The sequence below is a fragment of the Erpetoichthys calabaricus genome, chromosome 15 (genome assembly GCF_900747795.2).
Source record: "Erpetoichthys calabaricus chromosome 15, fErpCal1.3, whole genome shotgun sequence".
NCBI lineage: Eukaryota > Metazoa > Chordata > Cladistia > Polypteriformes > Polypteridae > Erpetoichthys > Erpetoichthys calabaricus.
The window spans coordinates 98,331,302-98,345,730 of NC_041408.2; positions in this window are offsets into that span (position 1 = coordinate 98,331,302).

The following is a 14,429-nucleotide window of genomic DNA, read 5'->3' on the forward strand; positions in this document are numbered from 1 at the left end:
TACTAGCAGTAATACAAATAAGGGTAAAACTCTAGGTAATGAAAAATGCATCTATTACTCCTTTACTGTTATGTAATAAGACATTAACCATCCATCAGTTTTTGTCCCTCTTTAATCCAGTTTAGGGTAACAAGAGGCATGGGGCCTATCCTGATAATTATAGGTGACATAATTGCATAGGTGACATGTTGCACTTCATTGTCTTGTATGCTTTGAGAAGATTTGTCTACCAGCTGAATGTAGTTTGGGGCTCTGTAATTACCCAGAAAATTGTCAACAATGTCTCTGAAGTCTTTCCAGGCAACTTTTTCCGGCCCAACAAACAGATTTTCAAACCGCTTGTCACTCATAACATGTCTGATCTGGGGGCCAACAAAAATGCCCTCTTTGATCTTGCCGTCAGTTATTCTTGGGAACATCTGACTTAAATAACAAAAACCTTCACCTTCCTTGTTCAGTGCGTTCACGAAATTCTTCCTGAGTCCCAGTTTTATGTGAAGAGGAGGCAAAAATATCTTTGCGATTCATGTGTCACATTTTTCTGTCCTGGAACTAACTTTTTACGGACTGGCCAGTTCTGTCGAGAATAGTACGACTCTTTGGCACAGCTGTCCCATTCACAGATGAAACAACAGTACTTTGTATAGCTCAGCTGCAGTCCTAGTAACAGAGCAACGACTTTAAGATCTCCACAGATATTCCAGTTGTACCTGCTATACTGGATGTGCTTCAGCAACAGTTCCATATTCTCATATGTTTCTTTCATGTGTGCTGCATACCCAACAGGTACTGAAGGATAAACGTTGCCATTGTGTAGCAGAACAGCTTTCAGGAGATGCCACTCTTCCGGGTTGTGATCACAACCCAAGGCAGAGAGCAGTCTTTCAATGTCACAACAGAAATAGAGACTGTCGACTTGTGCAAAAAATTTGGTTATATCATGGGGTCAGCCTCGAAACACAGAAATTTTCGTATCTGGTGACAGCAAACACAATTCCTGCAGTCTCGAACCCAGCAGCTCGGCTTTTGCTTTTGACAGACCCAAATCTCTGACCAAATCGTTCAATTCAGACTGTGTTATCAGATGCGGATCACCTGATGAGCACGGTTCAGTACCCTGCATTGCAGTTTATTCATGTGGTTCGTCTAAGGTCCAATCCTCTGGTGGTTTCGGAATTGGAAGACTGTCGTCATGTGGCACTTGTCTCATTGCTGAAGGCAGATTAGGATATTCCATTGACTTCTTGTTTTTGGCAGAGAAACCAGAGACATTAGTCAAACAGAAGTAACAGTCCGTCACATGGTCTTTCTGTTCTCGCCATATCATCGGAACAGAAAACGGCATCGTCTTTCGAGTGCCTCTGAGCCAGGCTGTCAGACTGACAGCACATGTCACACAGCAAATGTGAGGCACCCATTCCTTGTCTTGATCACCAATTTTGCAGCCGAAATACAGATGATAAGCTTTCTTCACAAGAGCAGTCATCCAACATCTCTGAGGCGCAAGTGTATATTCATCACAGATATAGCAGAATGTATCGCGGCTGTTACGACATTGACGAGACATATCGCCCCGACACCAAAACGTCTATATCATCAAGCTTACCTACTGTTATATTGCTACAGATGCTATACTTTACTATACTGATACTATACATACACACTGACTATCTATATTAACCAAATGAGCAGGATCGGTGTATTCAAACCACCTTTATAGAATGCTGAGACAGCGTCAAGCTCGTTCAGACCTGTCCACGCATACCCAGGATCACAACTTCCACAGAACAGCTTCCAGCCAGGCCTGATTCCATGCCTGGACATGCCCAGGCTGCACAAACCGTTGTTGATAAGTCACTTACGGGAGCAAAAATGTTTGAATACAAATATAAGAAAAAATCACGACAAAACTGAAGATTTCTCTGAAACGGTACATGATGGGTAAATTTTGATGTGATATTCGCGATCAGCACCGAAACATCTATGAGAAACACCCAACAGTGTTCAAGAAGCAAAAACATTGTTGTGCAATGTAACACTGGGTGCAATTCAAAAACCAATAACACTTTAATTTAGGTAATCCAAAAATGAATCTATTGCTCATTTTCTCTTGTGTAACAAGACCTTAATGAAGGCTTCTTTTGATGTCTGTAACACTTGCAAAGCATCGGTAAAGTGGCTCTTCATCTCTATGCAGTGTGGCATTTGATATTCTGGTAAAATTACTTGTAAATATGAATGATTCACAGATCTTATATTGAAGTATGCAATATTAGGAGACATATGTCTCACTTAAGCCACCACTGACCGTTTTGAAGTAGAGTTATTTTAGTGGGCTATATTGCACACATGAATAACCACTTTAGTATTATGAAGCCCTTTTTAAGGTCTTGTTACATAAAAGTAAATAGATGCACTAAAGTGTTACCTAAATAATAATAATTTTTCTTCACTTCATTAAATTATACTGTAGAAAAAAATACATGAATGAAATAAAATGCAAGTCTAGTGTAAATTTTAATTTAACAAAAGTTTACCCAGGTTGCAAATCCTGATCTTTTTTTTGTTAGCTTAATAAACTAAAACAATAAAAAAATTCATTGAAAAGCCTATAATTGTTTAAATAATAAAAAGGAAATGAAGGCAATTTCGGTTTATAAATGTTGTGTATGAGCTAATAAAAACAATCCAGTTTTGCTGTGGGTGACATGTAAAAAAATTGTTGTTTCCACTATTATTCTGTGAATGTTATTACTTTTTATTTAAAAAAAAAAAATGTTTTCTGTGCTGCCTGTAATAGGATTATAGTAGACTATTTTATACAGTATTTGCTGTATATACAGTATAGTGCTTAATGTTTGCATTTAATTTATAACATCTAGGGCACGTAATTTATTTTTAGAATTACTAAAATAATATTTAACAGCTGTGGTGGGCTGGTGCCCTGCCCGGGGTTTGTTTCCTGCCTTGCGCCCTGTGTTGGCTGGGATTGGCTCCAGCAGACCCCCATGACCCTGTAATTAGGATATAGCGGCTTGGATAATGGATGGATGGATATTTAACAGAAATTAAAAATTAAAACAGAAATGGTTCTTTTTACACTTTCTTTTGCAGCGTTAATCATCCGTCCATCCATTTTCTTAAATAACTTCTTCATTGCAGAGTCTTTTAATTTTTCACAGCTAGTTCCACAAACATAACACTTTGCAATCGACTTCCATTACAGCAGACTGTCAATCCCTCCACTGATCAGTTCACTACAGCAGCTTTGTCCAGTATGCAGTTGTCATGCACAGATGTCAATCCCCACATCTATGGATACAAGGCATGAAATGAACCGGGTTATGGCAGGTGACACTCCCACACAAGGATACTCATTCAGTGGTCTGTAAATTCCATGATGTTTTCATTCTCTCAGATTCTGTAAGTATTGCTTTGTTTTTCTTTTACTCTTTAAAAAGGTTTCAGCATTTAATTTTTATCAAACAGGCCACCGCTTTAAATGTCTCTAGCATGCAGACTAAAATAAAAAATATAGTGGATTCACAGAAGTAAACATTATTTTTCTCAAATTGTTAGCAAAATTTTATATTTGTATTACACTTTATACTTTGTAGCAGTGCTGCTTAAATTGACATGAGACAGATTCAGGGGGTGCAGGGGTTGCTGGGAAGAAGGATAAATAATCAGTGTCTTTACAAAGGAGCTAAAAAGACACAGATGCAATTGTGATCATCTGTGATTATCTGTTTCTATGCATCACACTCTATTGGATTACAACTACAACCACTTTGGATTACAGTTTCTATCTGAGTGTATGTGCTTGTGTTGTGCCTGCTTGTCTGTGTTATTTCATCTTGGCTGGATATGTCTTCATCTGGGGAGTACTTCCAGTCATGCAAAATCTTCACACAACAACAGGAACCTGGTAAGATTAAATATAGCTTATGGGAAAAGCATAAAGTGCCTCATTAGGGAAAGTGCAAAGGTATCTACACTTGCCTCTCCTGTGACACCTCGCACTTGTATGGGCACCAATAAGAGAGGTAAGGTAGCTTGCACCAAGGTGACATTGGCGCTGGGTTCTACCAAAGCTTTCCCTTGTGGTTTAGAACATGGGACCTCCTGAGGCATGGCACCCCTGTGGAACCCACTAACCCCAATGGCCACCCAGTCCTTCACTTGGGTCCCCAACTTCACCAACTCATTCATCAATTTCACAAAGCCCCCTCCCCCCAAGAGTAGCCACCACCCAAGGGTCACATGCATCAAGGATATGTTGCAATATCTCCTCCTTGTGTATGTTGGGACGCCACTTAATTCAAAGAGAAAGTCCCTAAGACCCTGCAATAGTTTCTGCACAAAGGTCTGGAGCTTCTCTTCCAACAGTAGCCTGGTATTCACTGGAGAGGAACGTATTCAGAATAACAGTGCAAAACTTTGCCCAGTTGTTACAACATTATCTTCTGAGGTCCAGTCATTACGACAAAGGTTTTCATTTACAGTGATCCCTCGCTATATCGCGCTTCGCCTTTCGCGGCTTCACTCCATCGCAGATTTTATATGTAAGCATATTTAAATATATATCGTGGATTTTTTGCTGGTTCGCGGATTTCTGCGGACAATGGGTCTTTTAATTTCTGGTACATGCTTCCTCAGTTGGTTTGCCCAGTTGATTTCATACAAGGGACGCTATTGGCAGATGGCTGAGAAGCTACCCAACTTACTTTTCTCTGTCTCTCTTGCGCTGACTTTCTCTGATCCTGACGTAGGGGGATTGAGCAGGGGGGCTGTTCGCACACCTAGACGATACGGACGCTCGTCTAAAAATGCTGAAAGATTATCTTCACGTTGCTATCTTTTGTGCAGCTGCTTCCTGAAACGACATGCTGCACTTCGCATACTTAAAAGCTCGAAGGGCACATATTGATTTTTGACTGAAAAACAAACTCTGTCTCTCTCTCTCTCTCTCTCTTTCTCCCTGCTCCTAACGGAAGGGGTGTGAGCTGCCGCCCTCAACAGCTTTGTGCCGCGGTGCTTCGCATACTTAAAAGCCAAACAGCCCTATTGATTTGTTTGCTAAAGATTGTTTTCTCTATCTATGTGACATTCTGTGCTCCTGACACACACTCCTTTGAAGAGGAAGATATGTTTGCATTCTTTTAATTGTGAGACAGAACTGTCATCTCTGTCTTGTCATGGAGCACAGTTTAAACTTTTGAAAAAGAGACAAATGTTTGTCTGCAGTGTTTGAATAACGTTCCTGTCTCTCTACAACCTCCTGTGTTTCTGCGCAAATCTGTGACCCAAGCATGACAATATAAAAATAACCATATAAACATATGGTTTCTACTTCGTGGATTTTCTTATTTCGCGGGTGGCTCTGGAACGCAACCCCCGCGATGGAGGAGGGATTACTGTATAGTATAAATGGTTAGAAGTGTGATTTGGGCAACATGATATTCAGTCAAGCGATTATTTTATATAACATCCTTATACAACACCGATTCTACATAAAATACAGAGCAAACCAACACCAATATAAACAAAATTACAGGTTATGTCACAACATGAAATAGAGCACAAGATCATCAATAAACACTAAATTGCATTAAGGAAATCCCCACTGAAAACTACACACCACTGGGGAAGTTTGTCAATCATCTAAATTACAACTTTGAATCGATACTCGTATCAGCTCAAGTGTAAATGTGCCCTTCTGGACTGATCTTAGGCTACCCTTGATCTTTTATGTGGACATCATGAATGTTTATAAAGGATGGCATTGGCATGGGTTACAGAAATGGCTTAGCCCTGGCATTTTAATATTAGGTTGGTTGTGTAATAAAAGCCATTTTAACCGACTGAACGCATGTGTACTTCACATGATGGATTCTAGTAGGGATATTTTTAAAGATGTCAGTGTGGTACCCTGTGTAGTGACAGTTCGCACCATGCTACACTCTGTGCCCTTGTAGATCATGAATCAACGGGATTGACAATAATAGTGTTGGAAGACACAGACATCAGAATATAATTGGTGAAATAAACAAGTATTCTTTATTTACAGTTGCTCCCACAAAATCAGAAAAAAGGTGCAAAAACAAAATCCCAAAATCCAAATCAATAGAGTATCACTAAATCCAGTTTAGTCAAATGTGACACTCACACAAAGGAAAATAAAATAGTAAAAATGCCAAACAATAAATATATAAAAAAGCAAACAATGACCCTCCATTTCTCCTAGTATCAAAATCAGTTAGGGTGGAAAATACATCTATCTATTCAATTAAAATGGATAAATGCTATGTACAAAAACAAGGCACTATGAAAACTGTACACATCCCTTTCCCATTGATTACTACTTTGAATCTCAACTTGCGCGACCCAGATTCAGACAAAATGCCATCCAATAACGGGTCATGACCCATAGTTCAACAACCTATGCTCTAGAGTTACGGAAGGTATGTATGTAAATTTACTAAATTATAACATTTTTCTAAATGAGTTATGAACACCCAAAGAGTAGTAGGTGTCCATTGGGGTTTTTTAAAGGTGAGGAGAAAAACTGATGATTGAGAAACCAAAGGAGAAAAAAAGAAGCATAATCAGGAAGTGAACCAGTGTCAGAAACCAAAAAATCAAGAGGTCAAAATAGAATTGGCAACCAAAAATCGTACTCAAAATAAACAATGTGAAACCTCAGACTGTCTATATGTCCTTACCCCTCACTATCATCAATATTTATACCCAGCATGTCATGCACTGTGATCAGAAATAGTATAGCGACTATAAACAACATTGCAACTGCCATAGATACGAAATGGTGGCACCCACAACTAAGAATTATGTGAAAAAGTGTGGAAATGACACCACTTTTATAATAATAAAAACAGTGAAGAATAATAATAATTACTCAAAGCTTCAAAAAATGAGACAGAGCCCAAGCAAAAAATCATGACAGAAAGACTCAATGTAAGACCAGATCTTGTAAAACTGTTTGGTTAAATCAAATTTCTTAATGACGATATAATCCAAACTGTTAGAATATTTTGTATAAGCATAAGTGGTTATTACAATGGAATTATTGGCAAATTTCAAAATGATTGAAGCTTTTAATGAAGTAGTATCTGTTATAGACCAGTAGTATAGCATGCACCTTAATCAACAAGTGTCACATGTGCTTTTAAAAGCTGTGAAGACAGGCTAGATCTGAGATCGGTTTTAGTGTCTTGCATAATGACAAAGTTGCTTTCCTTTGAACCATCTGTCAATCCATCTGACTCAACCACAGCTGATTCCTGGAAAATGACAGCAAAGCCTGCGACAGTGTCTAGCAGCATTCTAGTCATGTCACAGACAAACCGAACTACCTATTTGTTATGGGTGGGAGTGTGCAGGTCTGATGGATGGGAAAGGGTTGTAATCATCCTGCTGAGGAAAGTCATGCCAGCTAATGAAACTACAAGGCACAAAGGTCTTTTATAAAATTCGTAGTTTTTCTGAGTAGCAGCTTCTTGCAAATCAGTTAGGTTTTCATAAAGGTGAAGGACACGAGTCAATGCATATATTGGAAGAAGGTGTTTTCTGTGCATTCATTGAACAATTATCTGTTGTTTCAACTGTGGAGAACATTTTTGTATTTCCACCTGTATTTACCTATGACATCTATGTTGATTTGTGCACAATAAAAATGGAATAAAATTTTGCCATACATTCCTATTTTGGATTACTAGTGGCATGTTCAGCCAGTCATATACTTTTATACTCTCTTGAACAAACCCACTGAATTAACAAGCTATGTCAAATGGCTGACTCAGGGCTGGTGCACTCTGGACCTCCTGGTGGTAGCAGCAAATGAGAGAACTAAAACAAAACTCAGTGCTGTTATGAATGATGCTGCACATCCTCACTCTGACACACTAACGCTGAGGACTTTTGGTCATTAAATAATTCAGCAGAAGTGTGTCAAGAAACGCTACGGGGCCTAATTTATGCCAACGGTAATATAATGCCTCACTGTGACTGCAGAGTCAGAAATTTTCGTTTCTTTCTTTTTAATTTTTTCTTCCTTTTTAGTCATTCTGGTCTGTGTTCAGACCTGTAGTGTGTGTGTGTGTGTGTGTGTGTGTTTCTGTGCGTGTGTGTGTGTGTGTATGAAAAAGTTTAGGAACCCCTCTTAATTCTTTGGATTTTTGTTTCTCATTGGCTGAGCTTTCAAAGTAGCAACTTCCTTTTAATATATGACATGCCTTATGGAAACAGTAGTATTTCAGCAGTGACATTGAGTTTATTGGATTAACAGAAAATATGCAATATGCATCATAACAAAATTAGACAGGTGCATAAATTTGGGCACCCCAACAGAGATATGACATCAATACTTAGTTGAGCCTCCATTTGCTAATATAACAGCCTCTAGATGCCTCCTATAGCCTTTGATGAGTGTCTGGATTCTGGATGGAGGTATTTTTGACCATTCTTCCATACAAAATCTCTCCAGTTCAGTTAAATTTGATGGCTGCCGACCATGGACTGTGATGGCCATTCCAGAACATTGTACTTCTCCCGCTGCATGAATGCCTTTGTAGATTTCCAGCTGTGTTTTGGGTCATTGTCTTGTTGGAATATCTAACCCCTGCATAACTTCAGCTTTGTGACTGATGCTTGAACATTATCCTGAAGAATTTGTTGATATTGGGTTGAATTCATCTGACCCTCGACTTTAACAAGGGCCCCTGAACTAGCCACACAGCCCCACAGCATGATGGAACTTCCACCAAATTTGACAGTAGGTAGCAGGTGTTTTTCTTGGAATGCGGTGTTCTTCTTCCGCCATACAAAGTGCTTTTTGTTATGACCAAACAACTAAATTTTTGTCTCATCAGTCCAAAGCACTTTGTTCCAAAATGAATCTGGCTTGTCTAAATGAGCATTTGCATACAACAAGCGACTCTGTTTGTGGCGTGAGTGCAGAAAGGGCTTCTTTCTCATCACCCTGCCACACAGATGTTCTTTGTGCAAATTGCACTGAATTATAGAACGATGTACAGATACACCATCTGCAGCAAGATGTTCTTGCAGGTCTTTAGAGGTGATCTGTGGGTTGTCTGTAACCATTCTCACAATCCTGCGCATATGCCGCTCCTGTATTTTTCTTGGCCTGTCAGACCTGCTGGGTTTAACAGCAAGTGTTCCTGTGGCCTTCCATTTCCTGATTACGTTCCTTACAGTTGAACCTGACGGTTTAAACCTCTCAGGTAGCTTTTTGTAGCCTTCCCCTAAACCATGATACTGAACAATCTTTGTTTTCAGATCTTTTGAGAGTTGCTTTGAGGATCCCATGCTGTCACTCTTCAGAGGAGAGTCCAAGGCAGGCACAACTTGCAATTGACCACCTTGAATACCTTTTCTTATGATTGGACACACCTGTCTATGAAGTTCAAGGCTTAACGAGCTAATACAACTAATTTGGTGTTGCAAGTAATCAGCATTGAGCAGTTACATGCATTCAAATCAGCAAAATTACAAGGGGACCCAAATTTTTTGCACAGCCAGTTTTTCACATTTGATTTAATATCATACAACTAAATACTGCTTCACTAAAAATCTTTGTTCGGAAAACACCCTAGTACTCAGATGTTCCTAGGAAATGAAAGACATACCACTGTTATCTTTTTTGTTGAAAGTAGAGTAAATGATTATGCAGGCTGAGAGGGGATCCCAAACTTTTTCATATGACTGTTGTGACAGATGGCCGGGGCCCATGCCTGGCCTGGACACCCCTTCACCACATCTGCCAGGGGGACAAGGGTGGGAAGCCCAGTATCTCCCCCAGGACGCTAGATGGCAGCATCCCTGGGTTGCAGCGGCGCCTCAGAGTCCCCCAGGGTTTCATGGGGGTTGGAGTTCTGTGCAGCTCTGTGGGGTTCTGCAGGCACCGCCAGGGGGTGCTGCAACAAGAGCAGCTGGCCCCTTTTGGGCACTGGTTTCACCTTACCCAGAAGTGCAGCCGGATGACAGCAGTCAACCACATGGAGCACTTTCTGGTGCCTGATAAAAGGGAGTCAGCAACCACTACTCAGCGACCAGAGTCAGGAGGAGGAGGACTAAGCTTGGGAGGAGTGGTGGTAGAAGAGAGAGAGGATAATGCTTTTGTGTTTATTTGTGCTTGGGACTGTGTTGTGGCTGGAAGATGTGCCCTCCAGCTGAAGAAAAATAAAAGATTGTTGGTTTTTACATGTGCCTCCCATGTCCAATCTGTGTTGGGTCAGGTGCAATATAGTGCCTTTCTTACACAAATCCCTATGTGCGTCCAGGTGTCCGTGTGTGGGTCTTCTGATGAAGTGCGCATGCGTGGGGCACGGTGCGATGCGCGATATTACTGTCAGAGAAAGTTAGAGGCGTTTTACGGAAATACAAACCAGTATTACTACGAGAGGAAATTAAAGGTACACAATACAGTGACGCATATTACAGCCACATACAAGCCAGTATTACTGTCAGAGGAGATTAAAGGCATATTACTGACGCGCACGCCTGTATTACCGCCAGAGAAAATTAAAGGTATATTACGGATGTACAAGCCAGTGGACGTACAAGATGGTATCCTTCAATAAGGGCGCGCACAAAAAGGCGAGCCTCAAAAGGGCGACCTCAATTGGGCTGAGCGAATAAAGGCGCGCGTAATTAAAGATCTGCACTTTTGTTGCTCTTCACATATTCCAGAGCCATTTGAACTAAATTATCTACGAACGCCTTTATTCGCCGCGCTCAATTGAGGTTGCCCTTTTGAAGCTCGCCTTTTTGTGCGCGCCCTTATTGAAAACAGCCGTAGAAGACAGTATTACTTTCACAGAAAATTAAAGACACACAATACATGGCGGCAGCCCATGAAGAACGGTGAGCTCAGCAAATAAACATCAACAAAAGAAAGGCTGAAAAAAAGAAAAGAAAAAAGTCCCTTGCCATTTAATATAGACTGTTCCTACTAATGTTTATGCACTACTGTTCTAGCGCCCGTTATTGTAACGGGCTAAATGACTATTATATATATATATATGTATATATATATATATATATATATAGTGGACAGGCAGACACCGAATGTCCCCAAACACACATGTTTATTCTTCTTTTCTCTGCACAACACAATCACAGTGCACTAATCACCAATAATACAGTTCTTTAGACTTCCTTCTGCCGTCTCTGCTCCTCCCTTTGCAAGTTTTGTACCCTTCCTCCCGACTCTTGCTCTCCGAAAGCAGCGAGGCGGCTTCTCTTATAGCACACCCGGAAGTACTCTAGGTGCCCCACAATTAACATCCGGCAGCACTTCCAGGTGTGGCGGAAGTGCTGCATGTGTATGCAGCTACACTTCTGGCAGCACTTCCGGGTGTAGCGGAAGTACTGCAAACCACAGTTCCGGAGCTGTCCAGGTGCCCCCTGGTGGTGGCCCCCATGTAATCCAGGTATGCTGCCCACTTGCGTTCTGGGGAATATACTGCCCCTCTCCCAGTCCTTTCCTTCTCTCTGCGTCCCGGTGGGGCCCTGGACATCTGTCACAATATATACAGTATATGTGTGTGTGTGTGTTTATCTATCTGTTTGTGTATTTATTTATTAAAGAGCTTCTGTACAAAACCAAATTTCCCTGTGGGGACAAATAAAGTTCTATCTATCTATCTATCTATCTATCTATCTATCTATCTATCTATCTATCTATCTATCTATCTATCTATCTATCTATCTATCTATCTATCTATCTATCTATCTATCTATCTATCTATCTATCTATCTATCTATCTAAGCCGTATAACACATACTACTAGAAAAGCCTTTTGTCCATCCGTAATCTCAGGTGATCTGGAAATAAAATGGCCTGACAATTGTACTTTTGCCTTCATGACATCAATTGCTGCACATTTAGAGCTGGGTACGATAATCCTTATATTATTTCGCTTGTGTCCATCCGTGCTCGATATAAACAACGCTTGCCACAAATACTATATCCCTCCGCAACAATAGCGAGGAATCTCTGTTCGTGGCAGAGTTTTGGTCTTAGGCTTATCTTCAAGTCTTTAACTCTTTAATGTGACCAATCATCAACTATGGTATTTGACTGCATATTTTGTTACTTACCGAAACTGCATTATGACACTATCATTTTAAACCTCCTCTTACCTTCACTTCAAGGTAAGCCTCCCGATAAAATGAAAAGGCACCTAGAGCCTAGCTGCGACCAACAGAAACAGTCTCGCCAGCCTGCATACTCACACCAACACACAGAAACAGAAACATCTACATCATGCCAGGCCAACAAGCACAGGCAAAGTGCTTTAAAACAACAAAGACAACGTATGACAAACAACAGAGCGACATTATCCAAAGATCAGCGGCAGCAAGTCTTGCACCCAGACAATGAATGAAAAACCAGTTACATACACAACCTTTCTGAAGAGTAGTGGCAAACTGTCAGACAAAAAGAAACTTTACAATGGAAAAACTTCAGGGATTCCATAACACTGACAACTCAAGACACGATACTCCCTTTATAAAATGGCGCAGGCAATTCCCCATTCGTTTAGCATATTGTATGATTATCACCAAGTCACAGAGACAAACGTTTAATTATGTTGGAGTTTATTTGCCAAGCCCTGTTTTTACCCATGGCCAGTTGTACACTACATTTTCCAAAGTTGCATCGAAACTCGGGTTAAACGTACAAGTACTTGTGGGTTACACACAGGGGAATATTTTCGCTGATAGTAACGTTTATGCAACAAATTCCCTTTTCCAACAATTATTATAGACGTTGGTATACTACATTACCTGACAGCTATACTTCACACATACTGACTTACATGTGTCCTGCATTTCCCTTCTTATCCAATATATTCTGCTAACCTGTTCATGTTACACTTTGTATTGTAAATATTCATGCTGTTGTAAGTGACTATAATAACAATCCCATACTAATCATTGACTATTCTAATATTGAGTCCTCTCACAAGTCCATACTTATTAAAATAATCTCCCTTCTTACTGTAACGTGTGATGTTCTTCTCTCGCTCATCATCATTTCATTAACGCTTTTATTCTTGTGAAATTTTCAGAACCACAATTTGCCAGTTTATAAATAACATGGCTATACCCAATATGAAAATAGAATACCATTAGATAGACACAAAAAATACATAAATTCCAGAGACAAATACCAAATAAAGTAATATTTGAAAACACAAAATGGAAAATAAGACCCAAAAATGACCTATGACAAAAATTAAACAAAAAATCATACCATAACACATTCTGTCCACAAAGGAAGTAAAAACACTGCACTTCCTAGATACACCTCCCAAATGGAGCTTAAATAAAAATGAGAAAAAAATGACGGTTTGGCCATTTTCAACATAAAGGACAGAAGTGAGAAAGAGGAACCCAAATTACCTGTTAAGCATTTAAAAATGGAATAAGATATTGCCATGCAGTCCTCTTTTGGATTACTAGTGTCATATTCAGTCAGTCATATTTTTTTTCACGTAATATGAATAAGGATTAAGCTGTGATACTCTTTGCAAAATAGGTTAGGTTATTTTGTATGACTTTCTCAATTTAGGTTATATGGTGAATAGATCTGGAAAAAAAATCAATGGATTTCTGCCCATGTATTGACAATATTACTGCATGTGCTTTTGAGACCACACTTGGAGTATTCAGTTCTTATTGTAGTTCATGGTACAAAACAGACATTGCTCTTCCAAGTGAATTTGTACACTCAACGGCTGTAACAGGCTAGGAGAATTCAACCTGTTTGGGTACACATGTAGTGGCCTAATCCATACATTTTTAAAATGACTTATGCAGGTCAGGGACTGCCTTCTGTTTCAGGAGCATTGAGTGCCAGGCAGGGACCGATCCTGAACGGGGTGCCAGTTCATCATAGAGTAGAGCCCCACTGAGGGTCATCAAATTTTCCAAAGGCATCAACATAGTTTATCTTACAGAAGTCTTACCAGTAAGTATCCAGTAAGTACTTTACCATTCAACGATTGTGGGAATCTGGAACAAAATACTTTTTTAGCTAAAGTGAAAGACGTGATTTTAAAATGCTTTTGAGTGAAATTTTGAGACAATCAGTCAGTCATTCAGTCAACCTCTAACCTGCTTAGTACTAAACAGGGTCACTGGGGGTTCTGGAACCTATTCCAGCACAGGGTGCAAGGCAGGGAAATACCCTGGACAGGGCGCCAGTGCATAACAGGAATTTTGTGACAACTTAGCTATTACCTACACAGAAGTGATTGATGTTCTGAAGAGCCTCCTCTCATGTTCTTATGACTTACACAGTTCATGAAGAGTACTGTAACAAGAATTCTAGTTTATTCCAAATAATATGGGGATATTTGTTTATGTGTCATCAAATTCAC